The sequence below is a fragment of the Panthera tigris genome, chromosome B2 (assembly GCF_018350195.1).
Source record: "Panthera tigris isolate Pti1 chromosome B2, P.tigris_Pti1_mat1.1, whole genome shotgun sequence".
Taxonomy (NCBI): Eukaryota; Metazoa; Chordata; class Mammalia; order Carnivora; family Felidae; genus Panthera; species Panthera tigris.
Window position 1 is genome coordinate 117,448,547 of NC_056664.1, and position 23,373 is coordinate 117,471,919.

The 23,373-nt window shown below is 39.7% G+C and overlaps 1 protein-coding gene and 1 pseudogene across 1 annotated transcript in view; one reads left to right on the forward strand and one right to left on the reverse strand.

Annotated features, from left to right (window-relative positions):
• Positions 1-7,059, reverse strand: part of EPB41L2 (erythrocyte membrane protein band 4.1 like 2) — a 139,605-nt gene extending 132,546 nt beyond the window's left edge. Inside the window, 1 exon segment of the mRNA XM_042987152.1 lies at positions 6,814-7,059. The gene's annotated coding sequence lies outside the window, so the exon portion shown is untranslated.
• Positions 7,060-16,477: 9,418 nt separating this feature from the next.
• LOC102954237 lies at positions 16,478-17,467 on the forward strand (annotated as a pseudogene).
• The last annotated feature ends 5,906 nt before the right edge of the window (positions 17,468-23,373 follow it).

Consider the following 23,373-nt stretch of genomic DNA (forward strand, 5'->3'; position numbering starts at 1 on the left):
TATTAACCTTACATGGTTCTCATTGTGCTTTAGGAATAATTAACTTTCATATAGTATATTGTACCACTGAATAAATCGCCTGTGAAGAGCAGGACAAGTATGTAAAATAAACCAACTAGCTTCGTTATTCTCATAGGTCAAACTTGAAAAAGCACTTACGTTGACATAAGTCAACATCTGCCTAGAAAAATGCAAACAAGTGAGCCAAAACTAAACTCTGGCCACCAAAAAAATATATTTTTCATAAAACTTGGATCAAATATAACTGAACATGTTCCCTTGCCAAAGAGCATACATACCCAGGTTCCATGTACTCTGTACATTAGTATTCTCCAAATTTTCAGTCCCCTGGATATGGACAGTCTCAAAAGCAAACTTTCTTCAAAAGCAAAAACAAACAAGCATAGACCACCAAACCCAACTGCTCCAACAGAAACTTCCTCAAAATCTCCCCCTTAAAATACATACACAGCTTTTTAAAAAGTTCATCGAGCCCGTTGTCTGCTGTTCACTGTCATTAGGAGACTGGAAAGCTGATGGAAATCCAGCTTCCAAAAGCTTAATGAGCAAGACTGGCCCCACCCAGGCTGGACCCTGCTGGAGAAGGGGCATGCTCAGTAGAAAAGCCCAGCTTGGTTCCAAGTTACTTCATTCCTCGGCTACAAAATCCACACGGGTCAAAGAAAAAGTCATCTTCCTGCTGCCTGTTCTACCCACTAAATGAAGAACACTTTTCATAAAGAATAGTGTTAATAATGACTAATTTTAGGATTACAGTTTTTGTAATTCTCTTGCTGAAAGATTTTTCCTGTTTTTGTATCATTTTCGCTTTGCTTTGGGTTTGCACCCACAAACTTTTTTCCCTTCCCCCCAACTTTGTTTTTAGTTCTGTCATTTTAATCCACCCTACAAATAGACACCAAAAGCATATGTATACAGCATATAATCTAATCATCTCTCCCTATAAACTGTATCAGTTTCAGATATAAAAAAGCCACATACAAAGTCCAGTTTTCATTACATAAAAACATCTATTTTGATTCATCTGTAAAAGAATTTGCTTATTCACAAAAGAATTTGCTTATTCATTCATTCTATATTTAAAAATAGAGGTTTGTTTTAATTTAGATTTATAGTGCCATCACATAATTACAAAGCTGATAAATCCCTGTTTTGTTATTGTCAATACTCAGGCATGATGGATACAAAAGGTAAGCCTATATCCATAGGTCATACTGAATACAAATACACAAGGGAAACAAAGTACATTTAAAAACGTTAATGCATTTTCCTTTAGTGACAAGATTCAAGTCAGAGATCAGAGAAAAGACTAATTTTCCTTAATTGTACATAACCAGCCCTCCGTCCTTTGCATTTCCAGAATTTAAATTTGTGTGTAGGGGTGCCTTGGTGGCTCAACTGGTTAAGCGTCTGACTTCAGCTCAGGTCATGATCTCAGTTTGTGAGTTCGAGCCCCGCATCAGGCTCTCAGCCCAGAGAGAGCCTCCCCCTCTCTCTCTGTCCCTCCCCCACCGCTCTCTCAAAAATAAACAAACATCAAAAAAAATTTTTTTTAATAAAGAAATAAATTTGGGTGTGTATGTGTGTTCCCATGTAGATATTTACATGAGCAAATAAGGACCAAGAATGACTCTGGATCCAAACATGATTCTCCACAACCTCACCCCGCTGCTACATCGCTCTTTATCAAGCAGTTCTTAGGTCAATGAGTATTACATGCTCACTTCACCTACAGAGTCTTGAAAAAAGTCTTTTTAAATTCTAAAGAAAACACTTTACAGATTTAGGCAATAAGATGTCACCTGTACCCACTAACAGAAAAAGGTAAAATTTGCTTTATGGTAACAGTGAAAATGTGTTCCAGTGACAGCTCTGAAGACATTGATCTCTGTCAAAATGAACAAACACAAAACTAAAACAAACAAAACAATCATTCCATATAATGGAAGTAAACTTCAGTATCTACCACAAGGTTTTCAGTGGTTCACAAAAGGGCAATGTGGTGAACTTTTTAAGAGTCAATCTTATTCAATTAAAAGCATCATCTTTTATTACGTTCTTCCTTCATTTTTAAAATATTAAATGTATTTTTTAATACATACTGCAGCACAATGACAGCTTTACTTCAATATGCTTGAAAAAAAGTATTGGCTCCAAACCTTTTCCTGAAATGTATTACTCCACAGAACCCGTAAGCATCAGAACTCCTAACACGTAGCACTGGATCCAGTGAAGTTGCCAATGGTAGAGGAGGTCTACAACCCATCCAGGCATCTCTGATCACCCCTGTGCCTCCTACCCTCTTAACTCTCCTACTGCTATACACTGCACTGTGTCCCCCCCTCCCCAATTCATATGCTGAAGCACTAATTCCCAATGTGATGATATCTGGAGAGGAGACCTTAGGGAGATAATTAGATTTCGATGAGGCCTTAAGGATGGGGCCATCATGATGGAATTAGTGCCTTGATAAGAAGAGATACACCAGAGAGTCCGCTCATTCTCTCCTGCTCTCCTGCTCTCTTGCTTCACTACACGGCAGCCATCTACAAGCCAAGAAGGGAGCCCTCACCAGAAACAGACCATGCTGGCACCCCGATCTCGGACTTCCAGCCTCCAGAACTGTGAGAAAATAAACGTGCTGAAGCCACTCAACAGTACCATGTTATGGCAGCCCAAGCTGATGAAGGCACCTACATTCTTAATTATGAAGCCCAATGTCATTGCTCAAGCTCCTCTGCGGTCTCCAATATACAAGATCCTGCTTCAGAAGACATCTGGATTTCATGCTCTAATCAAAGGTTAAGAGAATTAAGACAGAAAAGGGAGTTTTGTGGCACTATAATTTCGAAGCAGAACAAATGACTCATATGGTAGATAAAAAGAGAACCCAGAAAATATAAATGAGTTTCCAAACTCATACACTCAACAAGGGGTAGAGTCAGAATTTACACCAGTCTTCAAAGCCAATGCTGGTGGCGCTGGCAGTCTAGTGACAAGCAGAGCTGCTTTCCAAAGCCAATGTACTCTTCCGCCAATTCGAACACCTGTGTTTTCAAGATGAGTAAACTGAACCCAAAGTGAAATAACTTCTACAAGGTTATTCATTGGGTTACTGGAAGAAGTACACAAACCAAAGCCAGGGTCATTTAAAGCATCCATTCCCAGTAAGATTTTAAACACATTAAAGTACACAAAGTACATCCACAAATGTCCTCCCATAAAAAAACTGTTAATATGCTCCCTCTCTCTCTGCCCCTACCCCACTCACGTCTCTATCTCTTCCTGTCAAAAGTAAATTAAAAAAAAAAAAAAAAAAATTTTTTTTTTTTTTAAACTGTTAATACGAATTTAGATCTAAACTCTGTCTTGGGAAAATCATAGTCATGTGCTGACACTGTCTCATTATTCCATTAAAAGGGGAAATTAGGGGCACCTGGCTGACTCAGTAGGGGGAGCATGTGGCTCTTGATCATGAGGTCATGAGTTTGAGTCCCACTTTGGGTGTAGATACTACTTAAATAAAACTTTATTAAAGGGGGAGGGGGGCTAGAAGCTGATCCTCCAAATACTTTTTTAAGAATACTATTTTTTAAGAATACTATTTTTTTAAGAATGCTATTTTTTAAGAATACTATTTTTTTAAGAATACAATTTTTTTAACAATACTTTTTTTTTTTTTTTTTAAGTATTCAAGGGAGTTGGTTGGGGTTAGATTGGGGGACATTTTTCCTATGTTTATATTTGTGAGTTTATATATAAATAAAATGTTATGCTAAACTCAGTATCATAATTTCTTGACTTTTAAAACTGTCCTACCTCCTGCTTTATGGAAACAAAAAACGTAACTGAACAGAATGTAGAGGACCCAATAATCTAACAGGTCATTCATAGCTCACAAACTCTGTGCAGAAAATAAAGTTATCTGTGTTGTAGAAAGACAATGAGGAAGACCATTTCTTTCAATCTTTCCACGTTTATTCATCTAGCCTCTGCTCGAAAAGCAATTAATCTGTCACACCAGGAAAAAAAAAAAAAAAAAAAGGAAACAATTTTCTAGCATAGGCTTAAAATAACCTAAAAAGTACTAGCCAAAACTCACTGTTTTTGAATCTACTGATTTTTACAGAGAATCCATTCTTCCTACCTACCAATCAGCATGCAAAGGATATACTCCCTGAACAAAATGGAGAAAAGTTGTATCACTTTTTCAATCTGAATGGGTTCCCTAGTCTATAAATTTTTCTAACAGCCTACATTTTATCATCGCTATCTGTTGTCAGCAAAAAAGAAAAAAAGAGGAAAAAACCACTGCATTCGTTCCATGGATTCTATGCACAAGTTCTCTTTCGACCACATACCACCAGTTTATCTTCTCTCAGACTCTACTTCCAGAATGCTCTGCACAACTGCAAATGAGTCATCTGCAAAGTTTCATCCCTACCACATTTTTTAAAATGTAACATTAGAAAGTACTATAGATTTATGAGACTCTGGGGAAAAAATTTGCTGTATGGTCCCAGGTTTGTTTTTGTTTTTTTTTTTTTTTTTGGATTCTGTTTTTGTTTTTTTTAAAGAAAGGGTTTGTAGAGAAGACAGTAGGAAGAGGTACAGGAGAAAATGGAAACAAAGAGGTGGTAAATGGGAATCCATCATCAAGTTAATGTTTTGAAACCATCTAAAAAGTGTTAAGATAAAAGGATTTGTTAAGAGTTTTAACTCAAAAGTCAAATGCATCACTATTAGAATTACACATTCAGGCAAATACAGTAATCCAGCATTCACCTTAAAGTATCATTTTCAGGGGTGGCTCAGTAGGTTAAGCGTCTGGTTCTGAATTTCAGCTCAGGTCTCGATCTCATGGTTCATGGGATCAAGCCCTGCATTGGGCTCTGCACTGACAGCACAGACCTACTTGGGATTCTCTCTCTCTCTCTCTCTCTCTCTCTCTCTCTCTCTCTCTGCTCCTCCTTTGCTCCCACATGTGCTTTCTCTCTCTCAAAATAAACAAACTTCTAAAAAAATGTATCATTTTCATCCTATTGTGTCTAAGAAACATTTGCTGAGTTCCGCCTTTGCACCAGACATTAAGCCCTTAGGACTCAAAGATCCTTCCCCATTCCAGCCCTCAGAGAATTCACCAGTCTAGCAGGAAAGACAGATACATAAACAATTACAACATGTGTGATAAAGGCTACAACAGAGGGACAGGAAGGGCACAGCAAAGTGCACAACTCCCTGGAGGAGGTCAAGGAAGGCCTCATAGACTGAAGACGTTTCGGTTCATTTGGAGCTCATTTTAAGTGAGTCAATGCTACTGTTAATAATATGGCGGTGACACCCACCTTGACTTAGGGGTTAAAGAAAATAAAAGCACCCGTCACAAAGCCCATAACATAAAAAGCAGAAACAAAGACTTTGCCAGTACCTGTGAAACGTCCTACATACATGGCTGAACGAAATGGGGTTTTTATAGAGTAAAGAATTTGGAGCCATAAGGGATGTCTGGCCCTTGCCTCTCACATCTGGGGTACCTAAAGCCCAGAAGCTAGAGGATTTGCCTGGGTTGTGCAGGGAGTCCGCAGCAGAACCCAGGCAGGATGTCAGATTCTGTCTAATAAATAATCCCATGGCCCTTCCCTGTTGCAAGCCTCCCTGCCTGGATGAGAAGGAAAGAGCAGAGACACAGTTACAGAAAACACACAGCACAGAGGCCCTTTCTGGCTCTCCAACGGCCAGAGGACTAAAGAGCCCAGAGACTAAACATGCAGTAGACATCAGTGCTCCCCAGCTCTGCCCCCACTCTCTGCACCCAGGAAAAACCCTACATGCTCCCACTCCCCAAAAAAGTAGGTTTTGAGAAACAAAGAGGTCACTGCCAAGAAAGTATCTATTGATACTTCTCAATCTGAAAGAACATTAAATTCATATTCAGAGAGTCTGCATGTTGCCATGGCATGTTACCACTTAGCTGGTGACTGAATCGGTCAAGGCACCAGCCGACCACCCACCTACGTAACAGGACCACTGTAAGAATCGTCTGAGAGTCGCCACACAGCTACTACTAAAAGAACGTGAGTTCCTATTGGACACAGTATCCCGATGGTCAAAAAATTCATCTAGGCTTTCTCCTAAAAATGGCTGAATGTATCCTTACGTTTACTTTTAAAAATCAAACACTGAACATAGAGTAAACTCTTATCAATTCCATTTACCTATTTTTTCCCCCTCAACTTGGGGAAGGAAAAATGTTTCTTCACCTTAATCCACCCTCTGTAACTTCCCTTCTTTCTCTTCTCTCCTTTCCTTTAAAATGGCACCACAATTTCCAAGAGGGGCCACTAGAAACCGCATAAATAGCAAACAGGTCAACACAAGCCTCTTACGACAAATCACGCTGGACAAAGTTGAACGCTGCTCCTGGCCGGGCAAGGCAGGGAAAGGTTAAGATGCGTGTGATAAGCAGTCATAGCTACACAGCACGCCCTGGGGAGGGACAACCCCAGAGCCAGCCTCTCCTCACTTCACCTGTTACTCCTCCCTCTGCCCGACACAGGCCATGTGCACGCCTTGGGCACTTGTCTGGGCACCCTGTGTGCCTCCCAAACCACACAACTTTGTTAGCTCAGGTCACTTGAAACTGCAGCTCTGTGTTGTCGCTTCACTTTAACAACTCAACTCTCCGACCTTGAATTGTGAAAGAAAACCCGAAGCACAGGTGCCAACGTGCCCTCGGTCCACAGCCCCAACCCACCCAAAACAGAATAGCCAACATCAAGCCAGAGTACTCACCATCACCTCTGCCTAGGAGATCTTGATTTCAGCTCTGTACTTTTGGGTCTTGCTAAGACCCATTCATTCAGTGAGGAACTGCTCTTTGTTTTACTGATAGCTGTTGAGGTTACAGACCTGTGTAAAACCTGGCTCCAGCAGTGCCAGGAGGGTATTTAAATAACTAACTCTACTGCACAGAGAGGAAGAGCTAAAATACAGGCAGAGACAATTCAACAGTAACGGACTTGATGAGGAAAGAATGTTTCCCGGGGTGAAGTTTGAGCTGACCTTGAAGGATAAGAAGGTGCTTCCAGGGCGGAGTGAAAGCGGGTAGGAGCACACTCCTCACCGTGGGAACAGCAAGTGAAGGGCATAGAATCAGGAAAGATAAAAGCGTGGTAGAGAACGGTAAGTACCTCGTCTGCCTGGAACACAGGGTAGGAGTGCACGAGATGGATGAGGGAGGAGGCAGCCAAGTAATAAGTGATGGGTATGCTAAAGTTTCGACGTTTTAACTCTACCCTGCGGGCAATGGAAAATACTGGGCAGTCATGTGACAACAAGTGACACAAAGGAAACTGGTTAAGATGATGCTCCAGTGATCCAAGAAACAGCATCTCAACTAAGGCAGGGGCAACAAAGGCAAATGAAGAGACGGAGTCAATAAATATTTAGTAGGTAAAATTGACAGGATTTGATAATGAATTATATTGTGGGAGTAACAGCAAATTTCCCAGGTTCCTGGCAGTCAAAGGTCAGACAGGGCAGCACCATGAATGTAGTGAGGAGTTTCCAAGAAACGTAGGAAACAGGAATGAAAGAAGCACAAGCTTCCAGGTTGAATGCACGTGGACTATAGGACCTGTGTACAGCCAGGTGGAAAGTCAGGATGGTCAGACACAGGTGTCTGAACAACAAAGTCGGGGTTTCCATGCTAAGACTTGGAACTCATTGGCCCATCAGTGTTATTTGAAGCTATGCAATAGATGAAACCCCAGCAAAACAGAGTAAGAAAAATGCTCATCATTATGGGGCACTTGGGTGGCTCAGTTGGTTAAGTGTCTGACTTCAGCTCAGGTGACGATCTCACAGTTTGTGGGTTAGAGCCCCATGTCAGGATCTGTACTGACAGCTGAGAGCCTGGAGCCTGCTTCGGATTCTGTGTCTTCCTCTCTCTCTCTGCACCTCCCGTGCGTGTGCTCTCTTTCTCTCAAAAATAAATAAAACATTTAAAAAAGAAAGAAAGAAGGAAAGAAAGGAAGAAAGAAAAATGCTCAAGATAAATCACCAGGCAGACAGAAAGGAAGCTATAAAGGAGGCTGGAAGGATCAGCCTAAGAGAAAGACCACAAACCATGAACATATTGCCAAAAGAGAAGAGTCAGGCTAGGAGGAGTGGAGAACAGGGCCAAGGGCACATTGCTTCAGGCACTGCTGAAGTTTTTAAATTGTTGTGAAAAGGCTGCTGGTAACCTCTAAGAACAAGTTAGTGGACAGTGGACGAAAAAGCCAAGTGGCTTAAAAAAAAAAAAAAAAATACTGGAGAAAGGAGGGTTAGAGGTGAGTGTAGATTAATGTCCAGTTTAGCGATAGAAAAAAGGCAAGACAATCAGGAACGAGTAACTACAAGAAGTACTAGGTTGCAGGAAAACATCTGTGCACAGCAGATGTTTTGGTGGTTTTGTTTGGTGCAGGCTTTTGGTGGGAGAGAGAGAGTAGGGAGAGGCTTGAGACACAAAGGAGAAAAAGGAAAATGGATGGCAGGTAGTTCAGAAGAAGTAAAAAAAACAAAAACAAACAAACAAACAAAAAAAAACAAAACAGTATCAAACCCACAAAAGAAGGGGTGCCTAGCTGGCTCAGTCAGTACAGCAAGTGACTCTCAGTCTTGGGGTCCTGAGTTCAATTCCCAGGTTAGGGGTAGAGATTACTTTAAAAAGTACATACACACACACACACACACACACACACACACACACACACACACCCCTTCATCTTGAACAGCAGGAAGGACATCCCCAAGGGAAGGTAACTGGAAATACACATGGGCTGGCAGAGGAAGTGGCCTGAGAAAACTAGTGATATAGGAGTATCTCTAAAGCCCTGTTCTCCACCCCAAATAACTTAGAGAACTCTGGAACATTTAAAGGAGAGAAAAAAAAAAAAAAAAAAAACTGAAGAGAAAAGGAAAACTTGGGGAGAAAATATGGTCAGTCCCCTAGAGGATATTCAATGATAATTCTCTTAGCATTCATGTCAACAAAGGATTCAAAACAGGTTAAACTGAACTATTCTCAACATGAAAAGTTATTGGTCTTTTAAAAACTTTGTTTGGGATTCCCTGAATCTTCTAACACATTAACTTGACTTGTAAATCAAAATCTATTAAATTACCTAGAAGAAATATAGTCAAATGACTGCCATCTTCATTCCAGTATAGCAGTAGAAAAGAAGTTTAAAAAAATAACTGACTAAAATCACAAGGTTTGGAAAGGGCCATTTTAATTGTAGTGTGTGCCAAGGATTTGGCCATTCGTATTTTACGAGATACAATAACTATAACTGTAATTCTTATTTTCAAACTGTGAAGCCTGTGTCTCAATAAAATGCCAGCTTAAAAGACAAGACAATAAAGACCACGGTCACCACCAGAACCCCATAAGAATATGTGAAAGGTTATAAAACAAAACTCCTTTTATAGAGTTGAATCCTTTCCAGGGTGGGCCTTTAAGACATTCTGACAGTGCACACAAATACTATCTCTGGAAGAAAACCAAAAAGGCACAGCTGCAAGACATCTTCCACTGAAGTTGTAACCGACTCAATGGCAGTCCTTCCTTTGAGCAAGAGAGTCTATAAAAGCCAGAAGGAGAGCTATTTTCCCCCACAAACTGCTTAGTGCCACTACTTTCTCCTGACCCAAATTGTAGCTTTATTAAAAACTTAAAACGGACAGCATGGACAGTATAACTTCATAACAGATTTGTAAAAGAAAATGTAAATAAGACTTGAAAACAGTAACTACCAAGTGGTTTTCATGAAGAAAAATCCCCAAATGAACCAAAACTAGCCTAAGAATACATGGAGATACATATTTTTTTAATTATGATCCATCACCATTACAAATAGGAAATTTGGATGTGCCTTAAGCAGGATTTTTTTTTCCCCCCGAAGCCTCTAAGAAGTAAGCGACCAAATAGTAGTATTCTCGAAACTGATGTATTCGGGACTTATAATATCCGGATATTTATGACAGCTAAGAAACAAAAAAAAGTCAAATGTGGTCAATTAGGAATAAAATAAGAACAACAATTCAGGTAAGCCGATCAACGCTGTCATGCTTTCGCTGCTGTAGTTTTGACTATGTTCCTATAGCAACACCAACAAATACTCTTCTACAAATACTTCTGCAGCCAAGATAAAAACCAATAACCATCTCTCTAAATTCATTTCTATTATGGCTTCCAACAAAAAACATCAACCTTCCTAAACTTCATTCCAGAAACTTCAAAACCTAAGGCATTAATATATCAGTTGCAGTTAACCACAACTGTCACCAGGAAGTTAACGACAAAGAAGGTTTAATTCTGTTACTTCTTTGACAATAACTCATTTTGAACAACAAAAAGCAACAAGAGCGCAGAAGAAAGTAACTACTAACAAATGACTTACTTGGAAAATTATCTAAATTCTAGAGAAATAGAACACTGAAAACTTTGTGCCAAAATGTAAAGCAAAGAATTCAATATTCCGAAGCCAGGAGATAAGCAAATTTCTCGGCATAAGTTTCAGAGATGCTTTCAAAATCTCTTTTGTTAGTGCTATTGTTTTGGAGTAAACAAAATATTTTACTAATAGCAATAGGCCTGCCTATTTTGTGAGCAAGCACTCTGCAGAATGCTTTATAAAATCCTTATTTAAGTCTCAAAACAACTCGGCACAGCAGATGTTATCACATTCATTTTGTATGTGAATAAAGTGAGGCTCAGAGAAATGAAGTAACCTCCCTTAATAAGCATGGAATGTAAAATAGGAGAGCAGTTAACTGTTAGTCCCGGAGTCAGACAACCAGAATTTGAATCCTGACTCAAGCCCCTGACTATGTATAAGACAGATACCGGAGACTTAAATCCAATTCTATTTTATTTGAAATACCTCCTTGACATTACACCATGATGCTTATGCAACCTCCCAGTTATACTTAACCAGATGCCAAACTCAGCCTTTTATATAAAGCCTCACCTACACATTCCTCACACTCGCATGTGAACTTTATACATTAGGACTTTACTCAATTGCTTCTACTGTAATACAAAAATTTCTCAAAAATATTTTTTAGAGATACATAAGGAAAACTGCAAAACATAACAAAGTTCTGGATCTATTTCCCAAACACATGTATAATACATCAACAGATACTTGCCTGTCATATAATAACTAGATATACCACATCATGCCTGTCTTCAAAGCACAGAGAGCCATATGGGGAGACCAGAGCCGTGCAAATAAAAAGGCATCTCTATAAACTTGTGAATTAACTGTAAATACATTAAAAAAAAAAAAAGTGTGTGTCCATAGGTACACATAAACACATACATCAGATTTCCTAGAACAGTTCTGATTTCAAATATTCTATCCCACTGAATAGATTTGGGACTAAAAGGCAACTGCAGGCTAGAGTGGTAAATACAAGAAACTTGCACAAAACTTTGCAAGAAACGTTGTTGGTGGGAAAGAGGGACAAGACATTCAAGACAGGTGGAGACAGTCCTCAGGGTAGAGCAGCAAGATGCACAAGACACTCTAGGAGATCTGAGGGGAGCAGAAAGTGGTGAGTGGGGCAGTGTGTTGACCCTTATCACTGGATCAGTCATACAAAGGTAAGCCAGAGGCGAGGCTGACAAGATTGTTGAGGGCTTTAAACTCTATGGAAAGGACTCTAAGCTAAAGAAGATAGGTTAGTGCTCCTAAAGTTTGTTGGGGTTGTGTATATGGGGGTTTTTGGTTTTGTTTTTTTTGTAACAATTTTACTGAGGTACCACACAAGTCACCCACTTTAAGTGTACAATTCAGGGATTCTTAGTAGAGTCATTGTGCAACCATCACCACAATCTTAGAACATTTTCATCAACCAAAGAAACTCCAAACATTCTAATTCATTCTACAAGGCCTGATACCAAAGCCAAATAAAGACATCACCAAAAAAAAAAAAAAAAAAAAAAAAAAAAAAAGGAAACTACAGACCAATATTCCCAATGAATATAGAAGCAAAAGTCTTCCACAAAATACTGGTAAACTAAATCCAGCAAGATATTAAAAGGATCTTACACCATGACCAAGTGGAATTTATTCCAGGAATACAAGGGTGATTCAACACACAAAAATCAATAATCATATTAATAAAAAGAAGAAAAATATACAAGATCATTTCAATAGACAGAAAAAGCATTTAACAAAATCTAACATCCTTTCACAATAAAACATTCAATAAACTAGGAATGAAAGAGAACCTCCTCAATGTGATAAAGGGCATCTACAAAAACACACCTCATACTTAACAGTGAAAGACCAAAAGTTTTCCCCACAAAGATCAGGAATAAGACAGGATGTCCACTCTCACCACCTCTATTCAACATTGTTCTTAAAGTTAAAACCAGTGCAATTAGGCAAGAAAAATAAATAAAAAGCATCCAAATAGGACAGTAAAAAGTAAATGATCTCTATTTGCAAACGGTAGGATTATATATATATAAAATCCTAAAGAATCCCCCCAAAAAAGCTAATAAAGGAGTTCAGCAAAATTGCAGGACATAAGATCAATATACATACTCGGTTGTATTTATATACATAAACAATCCAAAAAATAGTAATTCTACTTAGCATCAAAAAGAATACAAAGGAGTAGATTTAACCAAGGAAGTATGCAATTTGTATACTGAAAACTACAAAAACATCTTTCCTAAAAAATCAAAGAAAACGTAAATAGATCCATGTTCACACATTCGAAGACTTAATATTGTTAAGATGACAATAACCCCCCAAATTCATTGACAAAGTCAATGCAATCCCCATTATAATCCCAAATGCCTTTTTTTTGCAGAAATGGACAGAATAATCCTCAAATTCATATGAAATTGCAAGGGACCACAGATAACTGAACCACTCATGACACAGAAGAACAAAGTGGGAGCATTCACCCTTCCTGACCTCAACATTTATTACAAAGCTAGAGTAATCAAAGCATAGTGATACTGGCATAAGAACTGACATACCAATCAGTACAGACTTGAGAGTCCAGAAATAAACCCATATATCTATCGCCAACTGATTTCAACAAGAGTGCCAAATCCATACAATGGGGAAAGAATAGTCTTTTCAACAAATGGTACTGGGAAAACTGGATATCCACATACAAAAGAATGACTCTGAACCCCTACCTCACACCACATAAAACAACTCAAAATGGACCAAAGACTAAAAATATATGAGCCAAAAGTATAAAACTCTTTGAAGACAAGGAATGTGCATCTTCATGACTTATGGATTTCACAACACATTCTTAATTAGAACACCTAAAACACAATCAGTAACGACAACAACAAAGGAATTAGACTTCACCAAAATTAAAAACGTTTGTGAGTCAAAGGGCACAATCAAGCAAATAAAACAAAACAAAACAAAAAAAAATCCACAGAATGAAAGTGCTTATAAACCACACACCCAATAAGGGTATGCAGAATATACATAAGGCATTCTTACAACTCAACAAAATGACAAAGAACCCAATTTTAAAAGGGGCAAAGGACTTAAGTAAATATTTCTCCAAAAAAGAGGTAAAAATGGCCAATCATCACAGGAAAAGATGCTCAACACAATTAGTCATTAGAAAATGGAAATAAGACCACCTAGTGATAGTTCTTCAAATACACTAAGGTGACTAGTGAAAAAAAATGAAGGAAACAAGTGCTGGCATGGAATTGGAGAGATCAGAAACCTCACACATTGCTGCTACAAGGAACATAAAATGGAGAAGCAGGTCAGAAGGTGATGTTGGGAGTGGCGGGGATGAGGAGTAACTGCTTAAAGGAAACAGGGTTTTGGGGCACCTGGGTGGCTCAGTTGGTTGAGCCTCTGTCTTTGGCTCAGGTCATGATCTCACAGTTCATGGGTTCAAGCGCTGCATCAGGCTCTGAGCTGTCAGCTATCTGTGCTGACAGCTCAGAGCCTGGAGCCTGCTTTGGATTGTGTGTGTGTGTGTGTGTGTGTGTGTGTGTGTCTGCCCCTCCCTTCTCATGCTCTGTCTCTGTCTCTTAAAAATAAACACTGAAAAAAAAAAAATTTTTTTTTATAAAAAAAGTATTTAAAAAAAGGAGACAGGGTTTCTTTTGGGGAGATGAAAATGTTCTGGGATAATGAGGACAGGTGCACAACATTTTGAATATAATAAAAACCACTGAATTGTATACTTTAAAATGGTGACTTTTAAGTGAATATTACATTTAAAAAAAAAAAAAAGGACAAAACAGGCACTCTTTAACTATCATTCCCTAAAACTCTCAGCCCTAGACAACCACCAATCTCTGTCTGTATAGATTTCACTATTTACATACACAGAAGCATGCCACATGGCCTTGCATGTCCGGCTTTTTACTTGGCATATTATTTTCAAGGTTCGTTCATGTTATAGCATACATCAGTAAGTCATTCCTCAGTATGCCCAAGTAATATTACATCTTATGGCTATACCACATTTTGTTTATCTACTCATCAACTGATGGGCATTTGTGTTGTTTCTACTTTTGGGCTACTATAAATAATGCTGTGAATATCCGCCTACAACTTTTTGTGTAGGTAGAGGTTTTCATTTCTCCTGGGCACATACTTAGGACTAGAATATGTCAGACAAATGCAAGCTCTAGGTTAAGGTTTTCAGGAACTGCCGAACTGCTTTCCAAAGTGGCTGCACTAGTTGACATTCCCACCAGCAGCATGCACTGGTTCCAATCCCCTGAACATGTGACTCTTCATATGACGGCAACCACGAACTGTTGCTCAAAAAAGAGACTGGAGGACCCTGAATTGGAAAGGACAGACAGTAGAAGCAGAGACAGTCCAAATGGAAGGCTACATAAAAAGGCTCCCAGGGATGGGAGAAATAGAGGAAATGTTAGACAAATGGTACAGAGTTTGTAAAGAGAAAGTTCTGAGGACCTAACGTAGAGCATAATGACCACAGTTAATAATACAGTATTGTAGGTGCACCAGGGTGGCTCAGTCGGTAAGTGTCCAACTCTTGGTTTCAGCTCAGGTCATGATCTTGAGGTTCATGAGTTCAAGCCCCACATGAGGCTCTGCACTGACCATGTGGAGACTGCTTGGGATTTTCTCTCTCCTTCTTTCTCAGCCCCTCCCCCACACGCACACACTCGGTCTCTCCCTCCCTCCATCTCTCTCTAAAAAATAAATAAACTTAATGGAAAGAACCAAAATGTCCAACGACTGATGAATGGATAAACAAGATGTGGGGTGTATATATATATATACACACACACATATATATACACACACACAACGGAATATTACTCAGCAATCGAAAAGAATGAAATCTTGCCATCTGCAACAACGTGGATGGAATGTTAAGCGAACTTAAAGACAAATATCATATGACTTCATTTATATGTGGAATTTAAGATACAAAACAGATGAACATAAGGGAAGGAAAGCAAAAATAATATAAAAACAGGAGGGTGGCAAAACACAAGAGACTCTTAAATACAGAGAGCTGAGGGTTGCTGGAGGGGTTTTGGGTGGGGGAAAGGGCTAAATGGACAAGGGGCATTAAGGAGGACACTTGTTGGATGAGAACTGGGTGTTTTATGCAGGGGATGAATCACTGGATTTTACTCTTGAAATTACTGAACTAAATGCTAACTTGGAGGTTTAAATAAATAAACTTAATATTGTATTATATACTTGAAATTTGCTGACAGTAGATCTTAAGCATTCTCTCCACCATGCCCCCCCACCACAAAAAAGGTAACTATGTGAGGTGACATATGTTTAACCTTGATCATGGGAATCATCACACAATGTATCTGTGTATCAAATCATGTTGTACATTTTTTAAAAATTTTTTAAATGTTTATTTTTGACAGAGAGACAGAGAGCCAGAGCATGAGCAGGGGAGGGGTAGAGACAGAGAGGGAGACACAAAATCTGAAACAGCCTCCAGGCTCTGAGCTGTCAGCAAAGAGCCCAAAGCAGGGCTCGAACTCAGGAACAGTAAGATCATGACCTGAGCTGAAGGTGGACGCTCAACCAACTGAGCCACCCAGGCACCCCATGTTGTACATTTTAAATGTATTACAATTTTGTCAATTACATCTCAATAAAGCTGGGGGGGGGGGGATAGGCTCACATGCAAGCAGCAATAGTAAAGACAAATATCAAACTAATATTAACTTCCAGAGAAGAGACTCCATAGAAGTTGATGTTTAAATAGCAGATAAAGAAGAAAGAACTAAAAAATAATACCAAAATTTCAAGCCCAGAAGATTAAGAAAGGCTAGGGATACCACAGATGGAGGCAGTCTGGCTGGGGTGTCAGAACCCAAGCAGGCTCTCTGCTCTTCCCCATTAACAGCCACATCTGATTGCAGTGCCAGCCGAGTCCCCAAAACACAATGGTGAAGGTTGGCGTAAACAGATTTGGCCGTACTGGGTACCTGGTCACCAGAGCTGCTTTTAACTCTAGTGAAGTGGATAGTCACCATCAATGACCCCTTCATTGACCTCAATTACATGGTCTACATGTTCCAGTATGATTCCACCCAGCGCAAATTCAATGGCACAGTCAAGGCTGAGAATAGGAAACTTGTTATCAACGGAAAGCCCATCTCCATCTTCCAAGAGTGAGATCCCACCAACATCATATGGGGTGATGCTGATGCTAAGTATGTTGTGGGGTGTACTGGGGTCTTCACCACCATGGAGAAGGCTGAGGCTTGTGTGAAGGGTGGGGCCAAAAAAGTCAACATTTCTGCCCCTTCTGCTGATGCCCCCATTTTTCTGATGGGCGTGAACCACAAGAAGTATGACAACTCCCTCAAGATTGTCAGCAATGCCTCCTGCAACATCAATTGCTTGGCCCTTCTGACCAAGGTCATTCATGACAACTCTGGCATTGTGGAGGGACTCAAGACCACAGTCCATGCTATCACTGCCACCCAGAAGACTGTGGCTGGCTCCTCTAGGAAGCCATGATGGTGGAGAGGCTGTCCAGAACATCATTCCTGCTTCTACTGGCACCTACTCTGTAGGCTAGGTCATCCCTGACCTAAATGCTAATCTCACCGGCATGGCCTTCCGTGTCACTACCCCCAACGCATCAGTTGTGGATCTGACCTGCTGCCTGGAGAAAGCTGCCAAATGGGATGACATCAAGAAGGTAGTGAAGCAGGCATCGGAGGGCTCTCAAAGGAATCCTGGGCTCCACTGAGGACCGGGCTGTCTCCTGCAACTCTAACAGTGATACCCACTCTTCCACCTTTGGTGCTGGGGCTGGAAATGCCCTTAGTGACTACCTTGTCAAACTCATTTCATGATACAGCAATGGATTTGGCTATAGCAACAAGGTGGTAGGCCTTATGGCCCACATGGCTTCCAAGGAATAAGAACCCCTTGGCCCACCAGCCTCAGAGAGAGCAAGAGAAAAAGAGACCCTCAGCTTCTGGGGCGTCCTTGCCCCAACTCATCCTCAAACACACGGAGAATTCCTGACTTGTACACAGTTTCCACCCCAGACCCCCTGAATAAGGGGAGGGGTTTGGAGAGGACTACCTTGTCATGCACGATCAATAAAGTATACTGTACCCCTGGGGAGTGGGGGGGAGACTAGGAAAGAGTGCAAGATTTTGGATCTTTTAGACACACAGAGTTTGACATGATGATGTGACACTGAATTTCTTGGGAGAGGATTACAGAAATCAAGGAAAGGGATGATAATTAGAGAATCACCCCAGAATTAAGAGAAAATTAATTACCATATTCCAGCACATTTTGCTATTATTAACCTTTTACCTCATTTCCAACTAACGGACTATTCTTGAGAGTTTGGGTAACATAATGATAAATAAAAAGCACCTTGAAAGCCAGGATTTTCTCAAAAAAAATTTTTTTAAAGGACTATTTGACTGGCAGGGCATCCAAAGGGGCTAGAACTAGATAAAAGTCTGCCTAACAAGAACAGAGTTCAAGGTACTATAAAAACTAAACATGGTAGGTGGAATCTATCCACTTAGGCAGGACAGAGTCACCTACACATATTTAATGAGAAAATATTCAGAAGGAAGTCTTAGTATCAGGTTAATGCTGCACCGGAACACTGGCTAACTAGCTCTACAAGGTAAGGGAAGTGTTAAGAACGAAGGACAGGAAGGCCAACATCAGATCATTCGGTAACCACCAGTTCATTCAGCAAATAAGTACTGAGAGCCATTAAGTGCCAGAGAATTGTGAACACAGATGTGAAAACTGCCTTTGCGAAGCTTATAACTTGATGGTGGAGAAAGGCAAATAAACAGTCAACTGGTGAGAGGGGAGGTTATTCAGCAGGTACATTTAACAGGAAGGAGGAGGCCCAGTAGAAGAATCATAAAGAATGGCTACGCAAAGGAAGTTATATCTACATTGAGACCGAGGAGTAGAATATAACTGGCAACATGTACAGAAGTCTAGAGATGAGAGAAACCAGACAGATGAGCAGGGAAACCCAATTAGTATGTTAAAATCTAGAACAGCAAGTGCCTTATAAGATAAAAGCTATATTAAAAACTTTGGGCTTCTTTTGAAAAGCAAAGAGGTATTATGAAATGAATTTATGCACAAAACTAAAAACTACTAGTCAGACTACAATACAAACAGATTAAATAAAAACTAAAAAAAAAACAGGAAAACCAGATTACATTTATCCAGAAAAGACATGGTAGGTGTATTAATGTTTAAAAATATATACATTAACAAATCGGTAGTCTGTTCCCTCTCTTCCAAAGAGAATTCTACCACTGTAATCTCAATTTTGAAAGCAATTTGATTTATTATAGAATAGACTGAGATACTAAGAAAAGAATTGATACATCAAGAACACAGGAGAGACTCAAGCTAAAACTCAGAGAGTTGGTGTTTATTGTTTGGGAAGAGACTGGTTTAAGGAAGAGTCTGAGGGCTGCTGTCTACTGTGATGAGAAAGAATCAGAAAAATTCATGAACTGATAAAGAGAATTAAGTTTTGCTGTTCTATGAAACCACTTATTTTTCAAAAGAGCAAAGTAAAAAATGGTGTGTCCATTTTTTGTCAGTGCTGACACTTGTGCTTCTTTGACTAACAAAGTTAAAAATGGACCATGAGAGAGCTGAACTTTATGCAGGTTACAGTGTCTGAATATGGAAGGTGTCAGTGAAATGAAGTGGATAAATTCAGGAAATATTCAATTAGGACAATGGTGAGAATCTGATGACACATAAGAGCAAAAGGAGAGAGAAAAAGAGCAGTTAATGAGAGCAAAGGCAGTCATGAAATAGTTAAAGGAGGAGTAAAAAGGTTTGGAGACAAGTTAATGAGTTCAATTTAAATTGGGTAACAAAAAAAAAGAGATATAGAATAGAACAAGCTATTAGATGAGATGGAATCAGAAAAATAATTCAGAGTAAGATAAGAAAAAGAAAGAACAGATAGGACAAACAAAACAAAAAGCAATATGGTACCTCAAAACACCAGTAATCAGATTAAATGCAACTAGTCTAAATGCATCAATTAGATTATCAGAGTGAAAAAGACCCAACTCTATGCTGTATAAGAAATCTTTATTTTTTAAAAGTTTATTTTTCAGAGAGAGTGAGCGAGTACGCACAAGCAGGGTAAGGGCAGAGAGAGAGAGAATCCCAAGTGCCGGAGATGCAGAGCCCATACGGGGCCTGAACCCATAAACCGTGAGATCATGACCTGAGCTGAAATCAAGAGCCAATGCTTAAGGGACTGAACCACCCAGGCACCCCTAAGAACTAACTTTAAATGTTAGGACTAGGAACAAGAGAAATATAATGAAGAAGCAAATTGTAATGTACAAAGCAAAGAGGTGGCCCTAAACCACAGAAATGAGGAGCTTTGTTTAGTACAAGAAGGGGGCAGGGGGAAGGGTCTAGAAAAAAAAAAAAAAATTCCTAATATTACAAGTAAGTGTGGTCCAGATACTAAGTTTAGGGTGTACAAGTAAGTGTCCTGAAGGTCTTTACAACCTGATTATACAAATTTTAATCATTAAAATGTATAATCTTTCTTCAAAGTCCACAACTTGGAAACACTGGCAGCTCTAAGCCTAAAATGTGTCAGCTTTATGGTTGTAACACTTTCCTACCACTTATATCCTCTTCCCTCTTCTGCCAGGTAATACACAAAACACGATGACAGTCACAGGGGCGGGGGCGGCTACACCTTAGGAAACGTGTGTACTGCATCAAGTATGCATTTATAGGCCCTTAACAATTAACAAAGCCGGAGTGCCTGGGTGGCTCAGTCGGTTAAGCATCCGACTTAGACTCAGGTCATGATCTCACGGTTCATGGGTTCGAGCCCTGCATCGGGCTCTGGCCTGATGGCTCAGAGCCTGGAGCCTGCTTCTGATTCTGTGTCTCCCTCTCTCTCTGCTCCTCCCCTGTTCACGCTGTCTCTTTCTGTCTCTCAAAAATAAATAAATGTAAAAAAAAAAAAAAAAAATTAAAAAAAAAAACAATAAAGGCTTCCTCACCTCTTCCCCATCGCATTCCTATTTAATAAATTTAAGCTAAAATACTTTCAAATGTCTAATTTGTATCTCTTAAGATAGAAAGCTGAGTATCCATGTTGCTTCCCTTCATAAATCTAACACTGTGTTTGTTCCTTGATTCTTTAATGCCTACATTCTTTAAAATAGCAATGCAAAATGTTATTTGAATTTTACCAAATACATACTTGGACCACTTTTTAAACTTTGAAATAAAAGTCTCAAACACTGTAAGAAGTTGTGCTAATTACAAGAAAGGTGGGAACAATATGATGAAGATCCAACATGCTTAGCATGTTATCTTTGTTTTATTCCTCTTTAGCAAAAGATGGTTTTTGAGAAAGAAAAGCGTAAAAAGTATTTTTTTTTTCGAGCTTTTACTTTGAGAAGACTGAAAAGTTCACATCCATGGTTGTAATTTGTTTCTCTTGGATCTAAACATACACCCACCCACTGGCTTCAGAAAACTGCTTGGACAGAAACCTGAGACAGTAATACTTCCTGGAATTTCAATTGAAAAAAAAAGAAATTAAGAAAAAGTATCCTTTCCATGAAGGGATAACCAGTAGCAAATAATGCAAATGTTCTTTTAAATTAATACCCATTGGTAAAAATCCATTCTTACACAAAAGATATATGCATTCATTCAACAGTTCTACAACTATTAAGAAGGTGATTTATAGAATGATTCCCCCTCTCACACACTTGATACACAGTAAGATTCCATTGAACATTAAGCAAAATGTAGGAAAAATTTATTTACCCACAGTTTTGCAGAACATTCTTAGTCCCCAAAATGCCTCCCCACTTCTCTTTGCTATTGACTGGCTGCCTCTCCATGTGAACAATCAGATTCTTAGGAACAAAGACTGCAATCTTACACCCATATCCCTAGAGCCTCACACAGTATTCGGCATATAGTAAGGTAGTCCAAGATCATAGATCTGATAAACGGGTACTTGGATCATATTCACTAGGTAGTATGCAGCTACAAACAAATCCCAGTAACCACAGAAACCACAGACTCAGTTCAGGAATCACTCCAGATCCTTTCCTCTCTCTTCATCCAAACTCACTTGGTTGTCCTTTCTCTGTATGTATTTCTAAGGCTGAAATTACCAGTTTTGAATTCTTAGTATCGGTTGGTCTTACTGTGAGCTTATCAACAGCTCAGGCTTACTCATCTTTGAATCTCCAGCTTAAAACACAGTAAGAGTGGACCCAAATTTGTCTCATAATTGCAGTACAAATTCCAAAGAAAACTCCTTCCTTAAATCATATTCCCAAACTTCAGATTTTGTAGTAAACACAATGTACTTCATTGGTAACAAGATTTACTATTGCAATTAAGTTAAATATTTGATCCTAATCACCTTTATAAATAAATAGTAGCTAAAGAGGAAAATTCATAGCACCAAACTTTACTGCACAGAAATACAAAATGAGGCCTCCTTGGGCAGCCTCCTTTAACAGACAGTAACAGTCACTAGAACAGATATACAGGGTAAATATATGTTCTCCATAAAATCTGACATGTAATATTTCTAATTTTTTCTTTAATGTTTATTTACTTTTGAGACAGGGAGAGAAGAGCATGAACAGGGGAGGGTCAAAGAGAGAGGGAGACACAGAATCTGAAACAGGCTGCAGGCTCTGAGCTGTCAGCACAGAGCCCGACACGGGGCTTGAACTCACAGACCGCGAGATCATGACCTGAGCCGAAGTCAGACGCTTAACCGACTGAGCCACCCAGGCGCCCCTGACATGTAATATTTCTAAAACACAGATATCTGTAATTATGTCTCTTCTTTCAAAAACAAAAACAAAAAACAGTAATTTTTTTTTAAAGGCTTCCAGTGGTTCAGCAGGGAGAATGAATACCAAACTCTTCAGTAGGAGCTCCTAAGTTTAGCACTTGCTGGCTCCAACCCAGATCTTCAACGTATCTTCTGCTTCCCATCTCCTAATCTCCGGCCCTACCAGCCCCCTCAACACAAAATGAATCTTCACGCTTCCGTGTCCTCATTAATGCTGACTCTTCTCTGTCTAGACTGTCTACTTCCCATGTCTATACTTAAAAGCTTGGGTTGGATTTTTTTTTCTTCCAGGTATAAGGTTAAAAATAAGCAGTTTGCGAACAAAACCAACAATAGCTCTTTTACTGATTTCTAAGTCACAGGGTATGCAGAATAAAACATGAGGCTAGGGGGAGCCCAGTCAAGTTATGTGGTAGTTTACTGGGTGCACACGTGCAAACACACACATGCACACGCAAGCGTGCTCACCAATCACAAGGCCGTGAAAGAGAAGCCTGGTAGATGGCAAACCAACCCATGAGGCAGCCGCTAGCATTCTGATAGTACCCACTGACAGAGTAACCAGGATGCCAAGAGCAGTAAAGTCAGACTAAGATGGGTCAAGAGTAATGCAGTCCCTCCCCTGAGACAGCCCTAACATATACGTGGTGGGTGATGGCAATCCTCCCAATGGGCAGAACCAGGGGCAGGAAGATCCAATCAGGACTCACACTTCAAGGACAAGCTAGGTGTAATCACTACTGTTACTAATCTAATCATCTACCGTATGATCCACACAACTGATGACCTACAGAATGTGATTTACAGCTGCTCAATGGAACAGGGCAGAGGGAGGTCTCAGGGAAGCCTGACCAACAGGGCTGACCACTGACATACGGGATGAACGGAAATGGGACCGGCGGAATGAATATCACTGGTTGTCAACAGTACACTCTGCCCTTGGTG